This window comes from Aegilops tauschii, chromosome 6, assembly GCF_002575655.3.
Source record: "Aegilops tauschii subsp. strangulata cultivar AL8/78 chromosome 6, Aet v6.0, whole genome shotgun sequence".
Taxonomy (NCBI): domain Eukaryota; kingdom Viridiplantae; phylum Streptophyta; class Magnoliopsida; order Poales; family Poaceae; genus Aegilops; species Aegilops tauschii.
Window position 1 is genome coordinate 392830888 of NC_053040.3, and position 10827 is coordinate 392841714.

The 10827-nt window shown below is 44.9% G+C and overlaps 2 long non-coding RNA genes across 7 annotated transcripts; one reads left to right on the forward strand and one right to left on the reverse strand.

Moving 5' to 3' along the window:
- Positions 1 to 1061: 1061 nt before the first annotated feature.
- On the reverse strand, positions 1062 to 8368 carry LOC109757841 (uncharacterized). Of its 5 annotated transcripts, none has more exons than XR_012187980.1 (8): positions 7523 to 8368; positions 5779 to 5827; positions 5204 to 5508; positions 4884 to 5087; positions 4725 to 4792; positions 4242 to 4354; positions 4086 to 4151; positions 1062 to 1330 (listed from the first exon to the last, which is right to left on the reverse strand). It is a non-coding gene; the product is annotated as an uncharacterized lncRNA (long non-coding RNA). The 5 variants fall into 5 exon arrangements; XR_012187977.1 differs by having other exon boundaries at positions 4249 to 4354; positions 6104 to 8366; XR_012187978.1 differs by having other exon boundaries at positions 4246 to 4354; positions 6104 to 8366.
- Positions 8369 to 8429: 61 nt separating this feature from the next.
- Positions 8430 to 10001, forward strand: LOC141026098 (uncharacterized). Of its 2 annotated transcripts, none has more exons than XR_012187975.1 (2): positions 8430 to 8990; positions 9241 to 10001. It is a non-coding gene; the product is annotated as an uncharacterized lncRNA (long non-coding RNA). The 2 variants fall into 2 exon arrangements; XR_012187974.1 differs by having other exon boundaries at positions 9244 to 10001.
- The last annotated feature ends 826 nt before the right edge of the window (positions 10002 to 10827 follow it).

Consider the following 10827-nt stretch of genomic DNA (forward strand, 5'->3'; position numbering starts at 1 on the left):
TTTTTTGCAAGTCACGTAAAAGTTAAAGCAGCAACAGCAGCAGCACAGGGTGTGTAGCAGCCAGTGGCACCTTGTGGGCACAAGACGGCACGCACTACTTCTCATTCTATAATTACTGAACGTCACCAATAGAAATGTCTGAACTTCGACAATCATCAACTAATTTTGCCCAATTGAAAATGCTTCTTTTACACAAATTGCTGTAGCACACTCACACACATAGCACGCATGCACACATCCATGGCAGAGAAAGCCTACGGGGGGAAAGAACGAGGACAAAATGTATGTACTCATAGTCATACCAACAAGCACGTACATAGTAGCAGACCTGAAATATCATAGTTTCCAATGTAGAATTGTTGCAGTTTTTTTGTTGAACTACTACTGAAGGACAACATAATAGGCTTATATTTGATGGGCAGCTGACAATATGCCACAATCGCTTTTACATCCCTCGCAGATTTGTGGATGGAACCCACATGTATTTTCTTGCAGGGGCTCGTTGCTGCAGGATGTGAGACATGCCAAACCCACATGTATTTTCTTCAGGATCTCTGGTGACAGGTTGTGAATTTCGTGACCTTGACAATATGAACTTCAAACACACACTATAACTAGTAGAACGCCCGTGCGTTGCTACGGGCTATAATGCATATAATAAATCAAACAAATAATTAAGGTCGTCTCGAAGCATCTCTCACTCTCTATCTCTCTCACATATCTGGTTGTGTACACACACCAAACAGGCACCCAGTGGGCTCCTCAAAATCTAACCGTCCGGATAGTCCGGGCTCCCCAAATTCAGCCCATATGTGGGTGAGAAATGTGGTTGTCTATCCGCCATGTTATCTCCAACACGCGGTCCCAAGCGAACTACACACCCCATGACGCACCCTTCCAATTTAAATTGGATGACGCCCACTTTATCTTCACCATAGCACCAACGCTACCTCACACCATACTTTCCCAAGAATTGTCAACGTACTTACCCATGGATCGGCAACGAGGAGTCCCCCGCCAACCACCCGGCTCTCACGACAGATCTGATGCCTCCCAGGCCATTGCCACGTTGTAACATATACAATTGAATGTCGTGCATTACCACGAAATAAAAATATGATGTCCGTTGTTGGGCAAACAACTAATACGCCAGTGTGTCCGTTATTAACTCCAACCATGAGAATCCGCATAATACTTATATTCTCCAACTATGAGAATCCCCATAATACTTATTTACTTCAACTATGAGTATCCACACATCTTTCTTTGTCCTCTCCACTTTCATTCATGCGTTCTGCTTTCTTCCTCTGACCAACCAGCTAACCAAGATCTGCAAAAAGGAATAAAATTGTAAAGCAATTTAGCATAGTAACGCAGCACTTATATATTATATATTGGCGAAAACATGTGATCATCTGCCCAGCAAATACCTTTCATTGAGTTAGTTATTATTACACGTGCATTGTTCCATTCACTCGGCAATAAATGGATGATCGTTTCGATATAAAATGCTATATGTGAACTACAAAGTGATCGAAGATCACATTAGATGGAGATATTGCTACTAACTCAGCAGCTGGAACTACCGCGGATACTAATATTAGCTTTGACACTTGTCTATAGCTAAGTAATGGGATCAAATTTGTCTTCTTTAAAAAAAACTTGTAAGATCAGTTTCGTACTTTTTTGAATGAATTGGCAATGTTCCTCAATTAAATTCAGCATAAGGCCTTTAATTAAAGTTGGTCCTCAGTTCTTGTTTTATGCTCATTTTATTTGGACCAACACAAAAGCTTTGTGTGAGTTTAATAAATAACTCTAAGCTAACTCAAGTTTACACATAAACTCAAAATTACAAGGAAAATGGAAAAATATAATGCTGCCATGTTCAAAAGGTTTCCTCTGCAAACTTAGCCGCTGCCAATGGTTATCCAACAACAAACTAAAAAGATAATATAATCATTAAATATTACTCCCTCCGTTCCTAAATATAAGTCTTTTTAGATATTTCAAATGGACAACATACGGATGTATGTAGACATATTTTAGAGTGTAGATTCACTAATTTTGCTCCGTATGTAGTCATTTGTTGGAATCTCTAGAAAGACTTATATTTAGGAACGGAGGGAGTACTCTAGAAGGAATCTCGTTGCATGACAATTTGTACCATAAATCATGTTTACTACATAAGCAACTTTATATATACCATGTCCCAAATAAACTCTTGTAAATACACCAGAGGTCTTAGAACTTGCACGCGGCGGTCATTTTGGTGCACAAAGTTGTAAAATACGTGTTTGTGGTCACTAAACTTGCGAGACTGTTCAAATACAGTCACTCTCTCTGTATGCAGGCGTATCCGTCGACGCCAGCATGGCACGGGCCCGCTGTTAATGACACATGGACGCATTTTTGCACAAAACCCGTTCTTCTTCTTCTTCTTTTCTATGCAAAATAAAAAATCAACCATCGATGGGACGAAAAGTTTAACTGCCAGCTCTCGAACCCCCGACCTAATGCTAGTACAATACAGGTCACACAAACTGCACCACACATCTGTAGACAGCTATTAAGGATAACTAAGATTAATGTACAAAAACGGAAGCGCTCATGGAACAGAAATGGGCTGTGGTCCGGCGACCCATTTTGCACTTGTTTATTTTTCAGAAATTTGTAGATAGTATGTAAATTCTAATGCCATTAATAAGAGAACTTTCAAATATTTTTCATGTATTATTCTAAAATAATACTTATGAATTATAAAAATGCTCGCATAATAATAACACCAATTGTTTTTAAAATATTCATAATAATAAAATGTGCATTTTCTTAGAAATATTCATAATTAAAAAACAATCTGTATCATTACACCTATTCGTTTTATTTGAGAAATTCGTGGATCACAAAAAATTGTTCGTGTATTATTTTCAAATAATATTGTTTGTGCAATTCAAAATATGTACATGCATTAAAAAAACTACATGAAATTTATAAAAATGTTTAAACACTGAACAATATTCATGTAAATTAAGAAATGTACATTGCATTTAAAAAAATGTTGGCACATTTCAAAAAAAAAATTGTGAATTTTACAGAATGTACAATTATGTTCGCATGGTTCAAAAAACTGTTCGCGTAGTTTTTCTATTGCATGAACATATTTTGAATTACACGACCACTTTTTACAATGTTTAAACATTTTTTAAAATGGCACGTACTTACAGAGAACAAGAGTGATAAGAACATATACATTGTCTATCTCTAAATTACATCACATGTCGCAGTTGCTTGGCGGTTGGCTTATGCGCGAGTGAATCTCCATGTCACAGGTTCGAACCCACCGGTTGCACTTTGCATTCTTATTATTAGAAGACATAAATTTCTTCATTATTATTTTTTGGGTCCACCCTGATAGGATGTATAATATAGTCGTGCAAAGTAAACACATGATACTGTTGGCGTGGTGGTTGTTCAGTCGTGCCACTCAGCAGTACGTCCAAGGATGGAACCCCGCCGCCCCACTATTTTTCTTATTTTAGGGGTTCCTATGTAAATAAAAAAAGAGCTGCGGGCTTTTCTACAAATCTATCATACAAGAGCAATTACAGTGGTTGACAGCGGGCCCGTGCCATGCTGGCGTTGACGGATACGCATGCATACGGTGAGAGTGACTGTATTTGAACGGCCTCGCAAGTTTAGTGACCACAAACACGTATTTTGCAACTTTGTGCACCAAAGTGACCGCCGCGCGCAAGTTTTAAGACCTCTAGTGTATTTACCTCTAAACTCGAGAATAATCAAATGGTGAGGTGAACAAGATCTCTAGCTCGTACCAAGAATTCAATGTTTTATGGGTATGTGCATCATTTGATGCACATGCTTTTACGAAAAGACGAAGTAATTCATTTATTTTGCATGTCACACTGTTCAACTGCTAATGTTTTATGTTAAGTACTCCCTCCGCCCGAAATTACTTGCCGCTCAAACGGCATTCATTTGAGCGACAAGTAATTCCAAACAGAGGAAGTAATAATTAGTTCTCCATCCAATTGAATTCAACAAAGCCTGGCAAAAATCTTATTTACCTTCTGATCAGTTGAGACTTGAGAGAGCCACAGGCTCCTTACCACGGAAGAGCACGATCCATGAATCTGCGCAGCAATCCCATCAACGAGATTAGTTGCTTGTCTTTGGAGCAAGCCATCTAATCTCTAAATGCATTTACTGCTGAAAAGCACAACCCACTACTTCTTCATATCCACATCGTTCATCTCCCTGTATCATTAATTAGCAGGCTTTCCGTCTTTGCTAAAGACAAGGTGCAGCCTCTGCTGCTGGTAGTGTAGTTCGACACCTACGCAAGAACACAGAAGCCACATACCGTCAGATCACAAGGCTCAGTGTGTGAAAAGAAGGTTTCAAATACCGTGTAATCGCAAACCATTCTTCATAAAACTGAAAACACACGGTACAGCTCGGTATGGAATAACACTTCTGCTCTTCCGGATCGTTTTCTTCACCACCGGTGTCTGCAAGCGACCTTCCCTTTTTTGCTTGTGGCCGGGTAGGCCACCTTCCTACCCAGGGACATGTTTTATGGTAAAAGGAGGAGCCTTTTGCCCTTTGCAGGTGAGCGGCGTCCGTGTACTATAGTGGCGGTGTGGGGTGGTCTAGGTGTGTATATAACAAGTCACAGTTGGGGGAATTATGATAGTGTAAATTACCTTGGGAGAAGAAAATGTTTTCTCTCGACTCGCCCGCTCTTTCCACCATCTTCCTCTTAGCAGATTGCCTATGCAAATTGTCAGTAGTGGCAAATATTGATTCAACGACATAAGTTATGACTATTGCTACATATGCAAAATAGGAGGCAAAAAAGTTACAAGATATGTCAAGGTAGAAACATAGGACATAGTAAGTATTTTCAGATCCGTGCATGTAATCCTTGAGAAGTTGAGGGAGGTATTCCAGTATCTCCCTAAATATAATTTCTTTGATGTCTTCTTTGGTAAACTTTCTTTGTTCAAACTCGAAATCATTTTTCAAGTTCATGAGCATGATGCTTCTCTCTCCACTTCCACGGGATCCTTAAAAAAGAGATAAACCATGAATGTATGACTTTGTAAAGTAAAAACAAATGACAACGAATTTGACTGATCACTCTGAATCCGACGGTGACAATCAAATGCGTACCATCGCGCACCTGCTTAACCCCCAAGCCTCGAGGGCCACCCTCATGTGTGTGTGTGCCGCTGCCCTGCTCCAAAGACTACTCTTTGCCGCTGCACCGACGTCACACACACAGCCATGCCACAGTACAACGCTGTGCTGAGGCTACACACATGACCATGCCACAGTACAGCACTACCGTCTTGCTCTTTATGCTTTTTCCCCATGCAGTCCCAGCCTCCACCCCGCCTCCCCATCTACATAGCCACGACGGGGCCATACCAGCTCACGCCGACACCCACCCAGGGGCATCATGTACACTCGGATACCCTCTGAATACTGCAGATATAAGGATGAAAAACAGAAGTTCAGTTAGTGCCTTACTTCAAGAATATCAAGACCCTGCATTAGAGATCTATATATCTCAGTTTTGGTTGCAATCATCTTGACAATCAGAGAGACCACTCTGCCCCTCAACTAATTAATAGTACTGTTCTGTTTGACTCATCAACTTGAGCAAACACAAACACTTTTAGTCAAGGTACAGGCTACAATCGTCAGTACATCTAGGTAGCAGTCATATGAATATAAGCTCAGATGGAAACTTACGTGCTTCATCCTCTTCTTTTCAATCATCATCGTCATCAAACTCGATATACTGCAGAGTGAGAACATGTGAGTCAAACCTGACAATATTTTACCAACAAAATTATGCATGTGCACCCATTTCATAAGAATATGGGTTGTATGTCATAAAAATATATTATCGAAAAATTCTTTGAAATGTGCATCTAATGGCATATAACTCATATTTTGTTGGTATAATCAATTGTCAAAGTTAGATAAAAAATATGAAGTGGTCATTTATTAGTAGATGGATGGAGTATTTACTTCAAAACTGAGATGGGGAATGACCGAAAAGCTTCATGTTTACCTTTTATTTAACGCTTATTTGCAGGAATCAGTATGGGGGATGTGGTGATTGTTGGAGCATCTCTTTTTCAGTTTCCCGCGCCAAGACCTAAAGAAAAAAATGCCGAGTGTGGGGGGCTGACCTTGCTGCTGCAGGCTAGCGTAGATCGAGGAGGCAGTGGCTGCGGGTTTGTAGTAAGACGTCAGGAGAGGGTGATGCCTGGGTCATTGGATGTCACCCCCAAGCATCGATCTCCCCTTCCTGCTTTTGATTGCCTCCCGATCTCACAAGAGCGGCTGGAAGACACACGTGCCGCTGGGCTCATCTTCCTCGTCGCCCCATGTAGGAGATGAATACAACACCCATGGCCGGGATACGCGGACGCGGGCACCGGCTGCCCTACACGCGGGAAGATGGATAGTACCATGCCCCGACCTTGACGGCTCACCGGCGGCTCGGATCTGGAGTGGAGGCGTCGGCGGGTGAGGAGGCCACGACCATCGTGGCGTCGGCGGAGACCCATGGCGTGGGCTGCACATCAAGACATCGGCGACAGGGCGGGGGCGCGCTGCAGTGGAGAGGTCGCGCGCGATTGGGCGGGCGCTGGTGAGCGTGAGGCCCTGGGTCGAGGAGATCAGGCGGCGCTCGAAGCCGCCTCCCCGCCATGGTGGGAGGTGCCATCTAGATCGGGGGAAAGAGAGGCGAGGGGATGGATGGGAGAAGGTGCGAGGCTAGAGATCGGAGAGAGGACGGCGGCGGCGACGGGAGGGGATCGAGAGGAAGGGCGTTCCTCCTACGGGGTGGTTTTCTTGGGGTGCGTGCGTGGGGTGGGGTGAGGTGGGGTGGGGAGGTGACGAAAAAAAACCAGTCGAAAAAAAACCAGACGAAAGTGGGGGGACTATTCAACCAACTCGTCCATTAGGAGTAGAGATAAAGCATCTGTCGAACAAGACTGCTCGTAAAAAATAGACTACTAATACCAGATCCTAACGGATAATGAAATTAACAAATATACAAATATGAACAGGCTCGCGTGTATGTATCAAAAAAAAATTATCAGACATGAGTCATCCAAACTTCTGAACTATATTATGTGAGCTTCGAGGTCTTGACAATATGAACTTCAAGAAGATACACTAGAATTGTACAATATGATTTTTTCTGAAAGAGGTGCAAAAACGAACTTGTTGTAGACGTATTCCCACAAGAACAGATATAATGCACATGTATGAATATTTGTTGCTCACAAAAATTTGGGCATAGGACAAAAGATGTTGTTAGTTATCAGAGACATAACCACAAACAGTTGAGGGCATCAAATCAGCACAACTTTCACGAAACTTGTACAAAAAATTTATCCAAAGAAACAGGGGACTAGGGGACTAGCCGTTCACTCTAGATGCAGCAATCACAGGAGTGGATGCACAGAAATTGCAGAACCTGGATAGGGACTAGCAGTGTAGTTGGACTGATGCGAAGCCGGCCTAGGTGTGAGCCAGCCATCTCCTCTCCAGGTCCGAAGCATGGAGCCGGGCCAGCACCATCCTCGCGTGCGAGCGACCGCCAGGACGTGGAGGAGATGGGGGTGCAGGGCGTTGGGTTTGGGAGGAGCCACTAGTGGCGGCGTAGCATCTTGGTGGCAGGCGGCGGCTCGGGTTCTTGGAGGGCGGCGCCGGCGTTTGTTCCACAGGGCCGACGATGGCTTCAACACCGGCGGAGGAGGTGATGCAGGGGCGGAGAGGGGTGGAGTTGTGTCGGAGACCCCTGGATGGCTGGGATTTGGGAGCTAATGTGGTGAACATCCAGGAGCGCCGTCGTTGAACAGCCGGAGGTGGCGATGCCGAACGACATGAGCGCCGCGATGGTGGATCCCCATCGGGAGGAGGCTACGTGAGTGAGGGGGCGCAGGCTTGCTCGTCTTCAGTCTGGGACTCTGGCAGCGGTGGGCGGGATCCAGAGCCAGGCGTCGGCGCCCCGGATCCACGGCTCACGGCGGCGCTCGAGGCCTGTGGGCGGTGGAGGTTTGGGGCGGCGGCGCGGCGCGCATCGCCGATGGGCGGCGGTGGGGGTTAGCCGGTGGGCGGCGGCGCGAGGCCGGCGAGGAGGGGCTACGAGATGCTGACGGGCAGGGCGGCGCGGCGCGGCAGGCAGGGGAGGGCGGTGCGGTGGTTTGGTCGATGGGGATCGGGGGATGGTGAGGCGTCGTCGAGGGAGAGGAGAAGGTCGTGGGTGTGGTAGTGGGCCGTTCCGGGGTGTGCACAACGGGCCAGTTTTTTCTCTGTTTGCGATCTCAGGAACATCACATCGCGCCCTATATAGAGACGTTGTGATCAGAATAACTATTAGAATAGTGCTACTCGACGCAACAAGAAAAAATGAACCCACCCCGAACCCCAGTCTCCCCACCTCCCATGACCAACCTGCTCGATCCCCATCCCCCGCCGCCGTGGGCCGGCGAGCAAACTCGCCCCATACGGTGAACCCCACCGCCGCGGGCCGCCCACCCATCGTAGTGCGCCCCTTCAACCCCCGCCACCGTGGGTCGCCCATCTACCGCGCCTCACCTGGTCAACCCCGCCACCACGCGCTTCCCAACCATCGCGCCGCGCGCCGCCATCCACACCGCCGCGCGCCGCCCGCAATCCCCGCCTCCATGACTCCTCCTTTGTCATCCCGTTCTGCGGCAGCAAATTTCGGCGGCCATCCCGTTGAACAGCTTGGATCTAGGGCGTCGGCGAGCAACTGCAGGTGCAGGGGGGACGAGAGGGACGAAGACGTGGCAAAGGAGCTCCAGCTCGATCTTCTCGGCTGCCGGCGGAGGAGCGGAGCCCCCCGCGCGCAGGTCTGGCCTGATTCTTCTCGTCCGCCGTCGTGCGTTCAGAGGCCTCCCGCGCTCGAGCTCCTACAGGTGACAGGCATCTCGTTCTTGCTGATTGTTGTTGCCGCCACTGAGCTTCTCTGATTCACCACTATTCTTTGCAATTCGCCCATGCCTCTGTTTCTCTGGACCATAATAAAGAGAGAAATTCATCCTAGCTGAGAGACAGAGTTGAGGTTCAACGTGTATATTAAATAAAAGAAGATTGTAGTGATTACGAGTATGTGGCTGCCTATAGTTCTTGTGTTTAATGCAAACAATCCCCTTTCCTTCCCTGTAGCAGTGGACACGAGCAGGCAAGGTGCTTCTCCTATCGCGTCTGCTGGCAGAAGTGGAAATCTAGCCGGCGTGCAGGTTCTTGTGCAGGTGGGTGTGCTAGTGTAGTTTTTCAGTTGACGATCTAGCTAGCGCACTTTTTTCAGGTTGGCATTGTTCAGTTTGAAAAGGTACAACAGTTCACTTAGTGAATACGCCACCAATTAACTTTGGAAAAGTACGCTGCTGAGCACTTCTCCATCTAGATTTGTTCTTGTTTATGCCCCTCGAAGTAGATGATTCCTCGCACCTGAACTGTCGAAAGTCTATACTGCATTTTTTTGTAACTTCAGTGTAGTGAGCAGATGGGGGCAGCAGCAACGAACCAGCGGCGACCGGGCCTTCTCTCATCCAGATCCCCGCGGACGTGTGTCCTCAATGCCATGAGCTGGCCCCACTCAACCTCTGTCTCCAGGACGAAGACGATGTCCACGGCGCTGCCCAGCGGGAAGGGCAACAAAAAAGTTAAAAAAAAATTGCTAGTGCAGCTGATTGCCTCCTCTGTGTTGTGATGTACTTCCTCTGTAAACAAATGTAAGAGCGTTTAGATCACTAAAATAGTAATATAAACACTCTTATATTAGTTTACGGAGGGAGTACTATGTTGTGTAGATTTTTTTTGAATTCATGTTGTGAACCCAACTAAGGTTGAGCACAAAAGTTTAGATGGCGGCTGGTTTGAATTTTCTCCTATAGCAGAAATCTCGCTTCCCTCCTATTGTACTATATCCACTTGTGTGTTGTTTGTCAATGCTTTTTGTCTGAAGTTTAGTAGTACCTGTGGGTGCAAAAAAATTGGTGTTGTGATACATAGGTTCAGTTTCTTAGGTCATTCAAAAGAAAATGAAAAAAAAATGTATTTTCGTCTCCAAAAAGCATCAATGATGTGGAGTGCTTATCTTCTTGTGTACTTCTATCGATGCTTGTGTTTCATGGAGAGAGAGAGAGAGAGAGAGAAAGAAAGAGAGAGATAATCATTCATGTTTCCATTCTTTCTATGTACTTCAGAGACATTTTGTGACAGAGAAAAAAGGTTAATGACACATTCTTTTGAGAGATACATAGTGGTTCGGGCTTCAATGCTTTTTTACACGAAAGTTCATGTTTCAGAAATTTCTAAGTTCACGTGTACCACATACTGAAGAAATTCATCAATGAAAAAAGGGCCGCCTAGGACATTTAACCGACAACAAAAATGCCTGAAAATGTTGTGAGACAAAAGACACTTCACAAGATATAACATAGTAAGTTCGTAGAAAGTGGAAAACCCCTTAATTTTGTTTTGTAAGTTTAACCATTTCTAAAAACAATACCTTGAAGTTCAAATGTAAATAATAGGGCGGTTCAATGTTTATTACAAACCTATGATTTTCCCCGTTACTATAGAATAAACCAAGAAGTTCAAAAAAAATGACGTAGTTCGATTTTAAAAAAAAAGGTGTTTCTACATTTTACTAAAAAATGGAGAAGTTCAAATTTAAATAACATAGAAGTTCAAAATGATTATTTCAAAACCAAGAAGGTCAAACGAAAAAAACCGAGCAGTTTAAAA